The 13226-nt window shown below is 47.5% G+C and overlaps 1 protein-coding gene across 3 annotated transcripts in view; it reads left to right on the top strand.

Annotated features, from left to right (window-relative positions):
• Positions 1-13226, top strand: part of UPP1 (uridine phosphorylase 1) — a 28615-nt gene that overhangs the window by 2467 nt on the left and 12922 nt on the right. The gene's annotated exons all lie outside the window — the stretch shown is intronic.

Consider the following 13226-nt stretch of genomic DNA (forward strand, 5'->3'; position numbering starts at 1 on the left):
CACTAATCTATATGCCCAAAGTAATCCGCCTGTCTGAGTTGGATTAAATAGGTTAAAACTAAAATAAAACAGAACAACAACAAACACAAAACAAGAAAACCAAAACCAGCTGCCAGCTGGAGGGCTTTTTGATTTTGCAAGTTGGATTTAGCAGAGCTAGAGTGAGGACCCAGTTAAGGAAGTGGTGCTGGTGGTTTAGTCGCTAAGTCGTGTCTGACTTGCAACCCCATGGACTGTAGCCCACCAGGCCCCTCTGTCCATGGGATTCTCCAGGCAAGAATACTGGAGTGGGTTGCTATTTCTTTCTCCAGGGGATCTTCCCAACCCAGGAATAGAACCTAGATCTCCTGCACTGCAGGCAGATTCTTTACCAACTGATCTCTGAGGGAAGCCCCTGTAAGGAAGGGGTGGGGTCAAACTAGGTTACATCCTGTCTCACAGAAGAACAACAGGCAATGGAGAAATGGAAACACTCTCGGACAGCCCTCAGTTAGGAACCAGAGTGTGAATTTCAGAACCTTTGCATTCTCTGCACTGATGGTTGGCAAGAAGGTGACTGATAGCCTCCTGTATCTCATGTGGAAATGTTGCCAAGCTCTTGGCTCCCACTCCACCAATGCTGAATAGAAAGATGGAGACAGTTTGGAGGAAATAGAAGTGACTTTATTCCTGTTTGCTGGGCAAGGGGGAGAACATAGCAGGCTAGCACCTCAAGTACTATGCCCCGCTTCTAGCGGAACCGAGAGACTTTAGAGCCTGGGTCTCGTCGTCTAGGATAGATGATAAGGCTCACAGTGATGAAGGTCTTGCCTTCTTGCATTATTTCAAAACAGTCACAGCTGGCAACAGGCTGCCTGGTAATTGGGTCCATTTGTCTCTGGGTTATGAGCTTCCCTGGTGGCTCAGCTGGTAAAGAATCTGCCAACAATGTGGGAGACCTGGGTTCAATTCCTGGGTTGGGAAGACCCCTTGTAGAAACGGAAAGGCTACCCACTCCAGTATTCTGGCCTGGAGAATTCCATGGACTGTATATTCCAGTTAGTCAGTCATTCAGTTCAGTCACTCAATCATGTCTGACTCTTTGCGACCCCATGGACTACAGCACACAAGGCCTCCCTGTCCATCACCAACTCCCGGAGTTTACTCAAACTCATGTCCATCGAGTCGGTGATGCCATCCAGCCATCTCATCCTCTGTTGTTCCCTTCTCCTCCTGCCCTCAATCTTTCCCAGCATAAGGGTCTTTTCCAACCAGTCAGTTATTTGCATCAGCTAGCCAAAATATTGGAGTTTTCAGCTTCAGCATCAGTCCTTCCAATGAATATTCAGGACTGAGCTCCTTTAGGACTGACTGGTTGGATCTCCTTGCAGTCCAAGGGACTCTCAAGAGTCTTCTCCAACACCACAGTTCAAAAGCATCAATTCATCAGCGCTCAGCTTTCCTTATAGTCCAACATTCACATCCATACATGACCACTGGGAAAACCATAGCTTTGACTAGATGGACCTTTGTCGGCAAAGTAATGTGTCTGCTTTTTAATATGCTGCCTAGATTGGTCATAACTTTTCTTCCAAGGAGCAAGCATCTTTTAATTTCATGACTGCAGTGATTTTGGAGCCCAAGAAAATAAAGTCTCTCATTGTTTCCCCATCTATTTGCCATGAAGTGATGGGACCTAATGTCATGATCTTAGTTTTTTGAATGTTGAGTTTTAAGACAACTTTTTCACTTGGTTTTTTCACTTTCATCAAGAGGCTCTTTAGTTCTTTGATTTCTTCCATAAGGGTGGTATCATCCACATATCTGAGGTTATTGATGTTTCTCCCAGCAATCTTGATTCCAGCTTGTGCTTCACCCAACCCAGCATTTCTCATGATGTCTTCTGCATATTAGTTAAACAAGCAGGTGACAATATACAGCCTTGACAGACTCCTTTACCAATTTGGAACCAGTCTGTTGTTCCACGTCCAGTTCTAACTGTTGCTTCCGGACCTGCATACAGATTTCTCAGGAGGCTGGTCAGGTGGTCTGGTATTCCTGTCTCTAAGGCTTTGGCATAGTCAATAAAGTAGAAGTAGATGTTTTTCTGGAATTCTCTTGCTTTTTCGATAATCCAACTGATGTTGGCAATTTGATTTGTGGTTCCTCTGCCTTTTCTAAATCCAGCTTGAACATCTGGAAGTTCACGGTTCAGGTACTGTTGAAGCCTGGCTTGGAGAATTTTGAGCATTACTTTACTAGCATGCTGCTGCTGCTGCTGCTGCTAAGTCACTTCAGTCGTGTCTGACTCTGTGTGACCTCATAGACGGCAGCCCACCAGGCTCCCCCGTCCCTGGGATTCTCCAGGCAAGAACACTGGAGTAGGTTGCCATTTCCTTCTCCAATGCATGAAAGTGAAAAGTGAATGTGAAGTCACTCAGTCGTGTCCGACTCTTTGCGACCCCATGGACTGCAGCCTACCAGGCTCCTCTGTCCATGGGATTTTCCAGGCAAGAACACTGGAGTAAGTTGCCATTTCCTTCTCCAATGCATGAAAGTGAAAAGTGAATGTGAAGTCGCTCAGTCGTGTCCAACTATTTGCGGCCACATGGACTGCAGCCCACCAGGCTCCTCTGTCCATGGGATTTTCCAGGCAAGAGTACTGGGATGGGGTGCCATCATGTGGTAGTTTGAGCATTCTTTGGCATTGCCCTTCTTTGGGATTGGAATGAAAACTGACCTTTTCCATTCCTGTGACCACTGCTGAGTTGTCCAAATTTGCTGGAGTATTGAGTGCAGCACTTTTCACAGCATCATCTTTTTAGGATTTGAAATAGCTCAACTGGAATTCCATCACCTTCACTAGCTTTGTGCCCATCTTTGCATGAAATGTCCCCTTGGTATCACTAATTTTCTTGAAGAGATCTCTAGACTTTCCCATTCTGTTGTTTTCCTCTATTTCTTTGCATTGATCACTGAGGAAGGCTTTCCTGTCTCTCCTTGCTATTCTTTGGAACTCTGCATTTAAATGGGTATATCTTTCCTTTTTTCCTTTGCCTTTGCTTGTCTTCTTTTCATGGCTATTTGTAAGGCCTCCTCAGACAGCCGTTTTGCTTTTTTGCATTTCTTTTTCTTGGGGATGGTCATGATCCCTGCCTCCTGTATAATGCCATGAACCTCCATCCATAGTTCATCAGGCACTCTGTCTATCAGATCTAGTCCCTTAAATCTATTTCTCACTTCCACTGTATATTCGTAAGGGATTTGATTTAGGTTGTACCTGAATGGTCTAGTGGTTTTCCCTACTTTCTTCAATTTAAGTCTGAATTTGGTAATAAGGAGTTCATGATCTGAGCCACAGTCAGCTTCCAGTCTTGTTTTTGCTGACTGTATAGAGCTTCTCCATCTTTGTCTGGAAAGAATATAATCAGTCTGATTTCGGTGTTGACCACCTGGTGAACGTCCATGTGTAGAGTTATATCTTGTGTTGTTGGAAGAGGGTGTTTGCTATGACCAGTGTGTTCTTTTGGCAAAACTCTGTTAGCCTTTGCCCTGCTTCATTCTGTACTCCAAGGCCAAATTTTCCTGTTACTCCAGATATTTCTTGACTTCCTACTGTATAGTCCACGGGGTCAGAAAGAGTTGGACACAACTGAGCGACTTTCACTTTCAGTTTATTGGCCTGCAACTGTCTTTCTGCAATGCAGAAAGCTACAAGGGTTGATGTATTGCACGGGAGCGCAGGGAATGTAAGCACCTGCAGGCCGTAGTTTATGGAGTTAAGGGTGGTAAGTTGGCTTTGTGAAGTAGAAATCTCGTTACAGGCAGCACAGATTCTCTGCAGTTAAAGTAGAGCCAGGAGTGATGAACTCTTTCGGCACTCTGCTTCCTCTCTAGCCTGTTCACTGCTCCCTTTACTTTCCTTGTTCTCAGGAGAGAAAAACTTCCTATCTATTTTTGCTACAATAGAAACAAAGAGTAGTTCTGAGCAATTAATGATTTTAAAAAGAACAAAAAGGGAGGGAACCAGCAACCCTTTTCAGGCACGAGAAGTCACTGTAGCAAAGACCAGAAAGCAGTCATAAAGACCCCAGTTCTGTTCCAGAGGTAAAGATCATCCTGGTGAATATTCTTGAGCTGTTTTGCTCAAACCCACTCAAGGGCTCAACCAGCAGATGAGCCTCAGGAATGGTGATGCTGACCTGTGCTGACCCCCGAGATGTGCTCAGCAGGTGCCTAGATCTTGTCAACCTAAAGCGGATTTAGGAAGGGGGCCCCTTCCAGGGCCCGAGAGTGGGCTCTTGTCTAGAACTCAGAAATGAATTGTGCTAGGAGATGCGCATGCTGACAGAGCAAGAAACTTTCTTTATTGGGAAGGGGCGCCTGGCCGGAGAGCGGCAGGGTAAGGGAGGGAACCCAGGAGAGCTACTCTGCTGGATGGCTCCTAGTCTCGGGTTTATATGGTGATAGGTTTAGTTTCCGGGGTGTCTTTGGCCAGTCATTCTGACTCAGAGTCCTTCCTGGTGGTGCACGCCTTGCTCACCCAAGATGGATTCCAATGAGAAGGATTCTGGGAGGTCGGTGGGAGATGTGGGGTCGCCTTTGATCTTTCCTGAATTCTTCTGGTGGGTGGTGTTTGTTCTTTGTACCTTACCAGGACCTCCTGTCAGAAAATAACTCTCGGCAGATGGTTACTGCGGTGCCTGGCCAGCAGGAGCAGTTTCCATCTGTTTCTCCTAACAGTGACTTTGCCTCTTAGTGCTAAACTCTCTGCTCTTCGGGCAAGATTGCTGCTGGTTTTGCACATACACAGGATGCTGGAGTGTGTTATCCACTGGGCAAGGGCACCTAGGACTCCACTCTACAGGGAAGGTCACACATGCCCTATGGTGAACACACGTGCCCTTTGGTGAACACACGTGCACCCTTGGCTTAGGCCATCCCATTCTGCTACTGGGGGAGACAGCGCTTTGAGGGCTAACTCCCTGTCTCTTTGCTTGTTACCAGTAGTAAACGCTCCTGCTTTAACCAAAGGCTCCTGGTGTGTTCAGAGGTTCCGCACCCCTGGCATTGGGTCCATTGAGTCTCCTAGCAGTCGGCAAAGAGTCGACATTACTGAGACAACGACAATCAGGAACCCTCCTGCTCACAGCAAAGCCTGGGACTTGCGAGCCCAGAGCCAGGTTCTGAGGTCTCTGGGAGGCAGGACCTCTGGGCTTGGAATCTAGTGGAACCCTCCTCTTTAGAGAACAGAGGTTTCCTAGAAAGTGAGAGGGGCCGTCTTCAGAACACCTGCAGCCCTTGGGACAATGTTAGAAGAAATGTTTTCTAAAACTGACTCCAGGACAACCACATCCTCAGGTGCAGGGTCTAACCCATGGAGCCCGCCCTGCTGTGGGAAAGCCATCAGCTCTTCTGGAAGCCCTGTACCAGCTGACCATACTGGACCACTGACCAGTGAGCATACTATCACCCTGAGCCCTGCTGACCCTAGTTAGATCAGACCTGTGAATGACAAGAGTTGAAAGTCAGTGCTTCCCCAGCAACCGATCCCTAATTCCTACCTTCTCCTTGTCCACAAGCACTTCCACCTTGGGTGATGCCTGTGGGCATCTTGTATGGGAAGCCGGCGCCTCTGATGAAACATTCAGGTTGGTACATCATGTGGCCTTCCTTCCCTGCAAATCCACTGGACACAGGCATCCCTTACAGCTTCATCTGAATGCCACCTTCCAGCCCTTAGGATTCACCTCCTGGATCCAGGATGCACCAAACTTTCCTGTTGTGATTGCATCTCTGCTCACCCTCTGTGCACAGATCACATGTTGGGGAAGAAAAACTTCTATCCATTTAGATTCTATTCTTGTTGTTGTTCAGTTGCTAAGTCTTCCGCATAGAAGTTAAATAAAGAAAGTGAAAGTGAAGTCACTCAGTCATGTCTGACTTTGCGACCCCACAGACTGTTGCCTACCAAGCTCCTCTGTCCATGGGATTTTCCAGGTAATAGTACTGGAGTGGATTGCCATTTCCTTCTCCAGGGGATCTTCCCAACCCAGGGATCAAACCCAGGTCTCCCGCATTGTAGGCAGATGCTTTACCATTTGAGCCACCAGGGAAGTCGTTAAATAAGCAGGGTGACAATATACAGCCTTGATGTACTCCTTTCCCAAATTTGAACCAGTTCATTGTTGCATGTCTGGTTCTAACCGTTGCTTCTTGAACTGCATACAGGTTTCTGAGGAGACAAGTAAGATGGTTTGGTATTCCCATCTCTTTAAGAATTTTCCACAGTTTGTTGTGATCCACACGGTCAAAGGTTTTAGCATAGTGAGTGAAGCAGAAGTAGCTGCTTTTCTGGAATTCTCTTGCTTTTTCTATGATCCAACAGATGGCAATTTGATCTCTGGTTCCTCTGCTTTTTCTAATCCTACCTGGTACATCTGGAAGTTCTCAGTTCATGTACTGCTGAAGCCTTGCTTGAAGGATTTTGAGCATTACCTTGCTAGCATGTGAAATGAGCACAATTGTAAGGTAGTTTGAACATTCTTTGGCATTGCCCTTCTTTGGGCAATGATTCTATTCTTGGAGACTGCAAATTAAAAAGACAGGTTACCAAGAGAACAGACCGACTTGAATTTACATGTGTATGGGAGAATTCAGAGAAAAATGCAATCTTAGGAGGTGGTTAGAATCCGGGGCTTACATACCATCTTAATGGAGGTGGGGAGAGGCAGAGAGGCACTTGGGAGAGAAAATGCCTTCTTAGAAGAGGGTGGGGCAGGAAGGGCACTTATGCAAACACTGAGGAGAATTCAGAGACAAATGCAGTCTTAGGAGGTGGTTAGAATCCGGGGCTTACATACCATCTTAATGGAGGTGGGGAGAGGCAGAGAGGCACTTGGGAGAGAAAATGCCTTCTTAGAAGAGGGTGGGGCAGGAAGGGCACTTATGCAAACACCGAGGACCTTGGAGAGAGAAGTGGTCACTTGAGAGAGATGAGCAATAAGACAGGACAATATCTGTTTGGGTTTTTTCAGAGAAGAGGAGATTAGTTTTTTCTAGGAGGGGTAGTGACACGTTTGGAAAGTCCCAAGGTTCAGGCATGTAAGGGCTTTGAGGACCTCAAAGTCTTGAGAACAGAATAGTTGTTAGGTAACAATGGCTTATTCTGGAGCCCTTTGTGTGGATCTCATATGAAAGCCTCTGACTGCCATTCACTGCGCCCAAGATTTCAGAGCCCCCAGTCACCTCCAGGATGGGGTCACGTTGGTGGTGACACCTGGCCGCCCTTGCGCCTGGTCCCGGGCCAGCGCCCAAGTTACCTCTCTCCACCCCGAGCCTGCTGAGCTGCTTGGCTCTGCATCCTCCACATGTCTCATGGGTTCAGGTCTCCTCGCTGTGAATACTGTTTGTCCTGTCCTCTCTCGGCTGCATCTTTCCTGGCTATTTCGAGGAATCCGGGATCATTAAGAAACAACTCGTTCCTCACGTTGAACTAGAGAAGTTTGTGCCTTTACCTGGCTCTCCCTAGGCCAACAGGCATTGGAGTTCATGTTCACACATGTTTACTACACTGGACTCAGAGTCCTGCATCTTGTCCTCTCTCTATACACACAACACGTGCTGATACAAACCTTAACAGGTACACCTGTTGGTGATTTTACTTGAATGACTAATGAGTGCAATTCTTAGCACCTTCTCCTATCTTACAGATAAATAGGAAGGCATTGTAGTTGTTCAGTTGCTAAGTTGTGTCCAACTCTTTGTGACCCCATGGACTGCCGCACACCAGACTTCACCATCTCCTGGAGTTTGCTCAAGCTCATGTTCACTTAGTTGGTGATGATATCCAACTATCTCATCCTCTGTTACCCCCTTCTCCTGCCTTCAATTTTTCCCAGCATCAGGGTCTTCTCTATGAGTCTGCTCTTCGAATCAGGTGGCCAAAGTATTGGAGTTATAGCTTTATCATCAGTCCTTCCAATGAATATTCAGGGTTGATTTCCTTTAGGATTGACTTGCTTGATCTCTTGACTGTCCAAGGGACTCTGAAGAGTCTTGTCCAACACCACAGTTGGGAAGCATCAGTTCTTCAGCACTCAGCCTGTTTTATGGTTCAGCTCACATTTGTACATGACTATTGGAAAAACCATAGCTTTGACTATATGGACTTTTGTCAGCAAAGTGATGTCTCTGCTATTTAATATGCTGTTTAGGTTTGTCATAGCTTTCCTTCCAAGAAGGAAGCATCTTTTAATTCCATGGCTGCAGTCACTGTCCACAGTGATTTTGGAGCCCAAGAAAATAATCAGGCTTTAGTATAGTGAGTGAAGCAGAAGTAGATGTTTTTTCTGGAATTCTCTTGCTTTTTCTATGACCCAATGAATGTTGGCAATTTGATCTCTGTTCCTCTGCCACTTCTAAATCCATCTTGTACATCTGGAAGTTCTCTATTTACGTACTGCTGAAGCCTAGCTTGAAGGGTTTTGAGCATTACCTTGCTAGCATGTGAAATGAACACAATTGTATGGTAGTTTGAATCTTCTTTGGCTTTGTCCTTCTTTGGGATGAAAGCTGCTGACCTTTTCCAGTCCCATGGTCATTTCTGGGTTTTCCAAATTTGCTTTCATATTGAGTGCAGAACTTTAACAGCATCATCTTTTAGAGTTTTAAATAGTTCATCTAGAATTCTATCACCTCCACTAGCTTTGTTTGTAGTAATGTTTCCTAAGGCCCACTTGACTTCACACACCAGGATGTCTGGCTCTAGGTGAGTGACCAAACCATCATGGTTATCTGGGTCATTAAAACCTTTTTTGTATTGTTCTGTTTATTCTTGCCACCTCTTAATATCTTCTGCTTCTGTTAGGTCCTTGCCATTTCTGTCCTTTATTGAGCCCATCTTTGGATGAAATATTCCCTTGCTATCTCCAATTGTCTTGAGATCTATAGTCTTTCCAATTCTATTGTTTTCCTCTACTTTGCATTGTTCACTTAAGGGCTTCTTATCTCTCTTCTCTGGAACTCTGCATTCAGATGGGTATAGCTTTCCCTTCCTCCCTTGCCTTTTGCTTCTGAGTTACTAAAAAGGTGAAGTAAAAGTATGAGGCAAGCACCTGAATCCCCCCTGACATTTCCGCTCCGGCCACAGCTGTACTGGGTGAATAGGGGTGGGCAGCACCGGGTGGCACCTTTTGTGGGTGGACAGCACTGTGGTGCTGATTCAGTGCTAGCGTTTCTCTGCCACGGAGGAAATGAAGTGGGTGCCACACAAGTATTGACCTGGGGTGATGCCCAGGCTGAACGTCAGTTGTACAACATCAAGGGTGTGTCCTTAGGAAATACATAAGCATATTGTCTGTTGGAAGAAACAGGTGCATGATAGCATTAATTCAGTACAGCAAATGAAAAAGCAGTTGTCAAAAATGTTCCCTAAATTCTCTGAATGAGCTTACCTATGATGACTTCTAGTTACACTGCACAAGGACTTCCCTGGTGACTCAGATGGTAAAGACTCCCTGCAATGCAGGAGATGTGGGTTCTATCCCTGGGTTGGGGAGATCTGGAGAAGGAAATGGCAACCCACTGCAGTATTCTTGCCTGGAAAATCCCATGGGCAGAGGAGCCTGGCAGGCTACAGTCCATAGTGTTGCAAAGAGTCGGACAGGACTGTGAGACTTAAACTTCCAACGCTCTTTAAGTTGTGACCTGAGTTGAACCAACTGCAGTGCACCCTGGTGGGCTCCCTCTCTCTTTGTCTGCATTAACCCCAGGGGGACAGACTTTGGCCTCGATGGTGAAGGACCTATTTTCTGATTCCTTTGATGGCTGGAAAAAAATAATGCATCTTCTTGACAAAAAATAAAACACCACCACACAACTTAAAAGTTGGGAATTAAGTTTTGTTTGATGGACTTACTGAGGACTTAGGTCTGGGGAACAGCCTTTCAGGTAGCTGTGAGGAATGCTCCAAAGAGATAAGAGTGGACCCAGGATATATAGGAGTTCTGCTGAGAGCAAAACAAAAGCCAGACGTTTAAGTTGAACATCAGAAGATTATAGCCAATCGCAGAAACCAGACATCTCAAGTTAATGATCTCAGCGCTTTTCTATGTATGGGAAGATGTAAGAGGCTGGGCTTCTTGAAATCATTCACCTGATGTTCATCTTAACCTCCTAGGGCCAACGTCTTGTTTTTCTCCATCCTGAGTTTCCTGGGGTGCACCATGGGGATGGCTGCCTTGGCTGAGGACTTGGTGGAGGCAACATTGTTTACAGCAGTGACTGGTGACATCCTTTTACCCACAAGCTTCACATACACATTAAAAGATTTATTTATTTGGCTGCACCAGGTCTTAGCTGAAGCCTGTGGGATGGAGTTCCCCAACCAGGGCCCCTGCATGGGGAGCTCGAAGTCTTTGCCACTGGGCCACGGGGAGTCCCCTATACATTTTTATTAACTTGAAAATTTCTTCTGAACTTCCACCTTCACATGGTTCCCTGATTGGTTATTCTTACGCATCACCAGGGTCTCCTTTTACAGAAGTGGGGCGCTCACTTTGTTGGTGGCCTGCAGAATAAGGGTGAGTCTGAGTGAGCAACCAGTCTGCCTGTGACAGCGGTGTGGCTCTTGGACCCCGTCTGTTCCAGCTGGTCTGAGGGCAAGTGAATTGAGAGAGGGGAGGGACTTCCTTCACCCCCTCCCCATCTTTGACCTTTCACTGGGTGAGTGGGGTAGCCATATCATTTATCCTCCACACCCAGCTCCTTCTGAGAGTGACATACGGCTCTGGTGGTTGTACCAGGATTCCTTAGGCAAACGTGCATGCATGCTCACTCCACCTGAACATCTTAAGATATTTAGTGAGGAAGTTACCAATTACAACATTGCAAAGGCTGTAATCTTCTCTGCACAAAGTTGGTTAAATAAAGCTTTCTTGTCGGCAAAGCCAGGACCTGGCCCCAGGAGGAGTTGTCTTGGGGGTGGGGAGCTCACAGCCTGGAGGGGAACACGTGTCAGGCACTAAACTGAGTCTAGGAAGCCTACCACACTTCAGGAAGGAGCTGAGGTCCAGGGTGGCAGAGGGCAAGGATAAGACAGAGAAAATGCATGCTCTGCTTCAGAGGGAAGCAAAGAACTGGGCTAGAGAGTAACACTAGCAAGTCCAGACAGGATGCCTTCTCTGTGGCTAAGTTTCAATTCCTGGAAAATAGGGATGGATTCTCCCTGAGGACCCCTGGGCTACCCTCTGAACTCTGTGATTCAGCTGCCGCCCTGTGGGAAGGCACCTCTCACCCTTCCTCTTTCCCATACCCGCCTCCCCCATACCACCCCCAGAGGAAGAGCTGGCAGACCAGAGGGGGCAGATTGCAGGAGGAGGTGACTGACTCTCCATGACCCTCTGCCCGACTTCATCTCTCAGGGGACAGTGAGGGCCAATAAGGAAGGCTGTGGGCTGGTGCTCCGGAAGACGTGTCTGCACTTACTACAGACAATGAGATGGATCCCAGAGGGGCGGTAGCTGCTGCCTGCAGGGTGCACGTGACGAGAGTGGTGTTTCCTGGATGCCAGGCTTCTTCAGAAACTGGGCTGTCTGCGTCTCATTTCATCCATCTGCCTGCTGGATGCTGTAAAGGCAAACTATGCCCTTAAGAGTTTGATCACTGAGCACAATTCTGATTTGTTTTCCCCACACCATCAAGCAGTTCTCCACACCAGCTCCTACACCATCAGGGAGTCCTACAGTTGGATTCAGTTCTGACACTGTCTACCTGGGGACAGTGTCAGACTCCACAGGCTAGGGGCTCAGTCCAACAAGACTGTCCGCCTTCCCCAACCCCAAGCCCTGCACTCCCATCACAAGTCTGGGTTGTCACCTGGCTATGGATGAGAGGTTCCCAACAACCACCCTGCCCTGCCCAACTTGGGTACAATCAATTTGTGATGGACTCAGGCTGCTGGGCTTCCCAGGTGGCACCAGGTTTAAAGAACCCGCCTGCCAATGCAGAAGACCTAGAAGACACAGATTCAATCCCTGGGTCAGGAAAATCCTCTGCAGGAGGGCACAGCAACACGCTCCAGTATTGTCTGGAAAATTCCATGGGCAGAGGAACCTAGCGGGCTACAGTCCATAGGGTTGCAAAGAGTCAGACATGACTGAAGTGACTTAGCACGCATACATGCACAGGCTGGCAATTCCTGAGAAGCGTCCTATAAATGCTAAGGGAGGATGAAGTCCAGGTGAGGAGAGACAAGGTAACTCTCCAGAAAAATCTGTGCCCCAGACCCAATTATGATAATATTCTTTGGTCTTCAGCATTTTCTAAAAATGGTCAAAATTTAACTGTGTAACAGCAGCCATCGATCCTTTTCTCCAAAAGGAGACCTTCTGGGTTTTCGCTTGGTGGGTTTGGTTTTTTGATAAGTGGCTGGTGGGGTTCCAGGTTGAGAGCCTGAGCTGGGGTTGCTGGGGGTGGCTCCATGCAGAATCCACTCACCGTGTTCACCTCTGGCAGATCCTCAGGCTCAGCGCTGCAGTGTCAGTAAGATAACTCTGGTTACCTCTCATGGCCTTCCCTTCTTCCCGCTCTGAGTTGGAGCAGGGCGGTGGGTTGATCCATACCTGCCCCAGGTCCTTCCCTTCCCTCCATGGCAGGCTCTGGAGAGCTGCTGCCTTTGCTTGCTCCCTTCCTGCCCTGAGCTGGAGGAGAGTTAAGATTGTAGAAGGATGAGGCAGCCCGGTGTAGTCCGCTGGGTCAGGGCTGTCTTGCCCCAGGGATTGCATGAGACGCCAGCCCACACTCTGGGTATATTTCCACCAGCTGCTCTCTGAAATTAGCAGCCTTCCTGGTTGTTACGTGCTGGCACGTGATGCAGAAATGTAGGATTCCTCTCGAAGGCGCTGGCCTTCCACAGGTTAACGTGGCCTTGCTGACTGAGCGACAGTGGTTCCTATTGGGAGGATTAACTAGCGTTCAAATAATTAAACAAGGAGCCCACTGGACCGTGGTGGCTCTAATGCTGAGGCAGCCCGTGTCAGCAAACTGAAATCTAAGCGATAAATGCCTCAAGGCTGCAAATTCAAAACAATACGAACAACCATCACACACAGCCATCTGGGCCTCTTGCTGCGGCCGTCAGTCACCTACTCGCTTTGCTCCCACCTTCTCTCCGTGGGTCGCTCTCCAGCTCCCTGGGTGACCACGGACTGCGATCGCTGTGCCCTCAGATGAACTCCTAAAATGTT

This window comes from Bos mutus, chromosome 4 (assembly GCF_027580195.1).
Source record: "Bos mutus isolate GX-2022 chromosome 4, NWIPB_WYAK_1.1, whole genome shotgun sequence".
Classification (NCBI taxonomy): Eukaryota; Metazoa; Chordata; class Mammalia; order Artiodactyla; family Bovidae; genus Bos; species Bos mutus.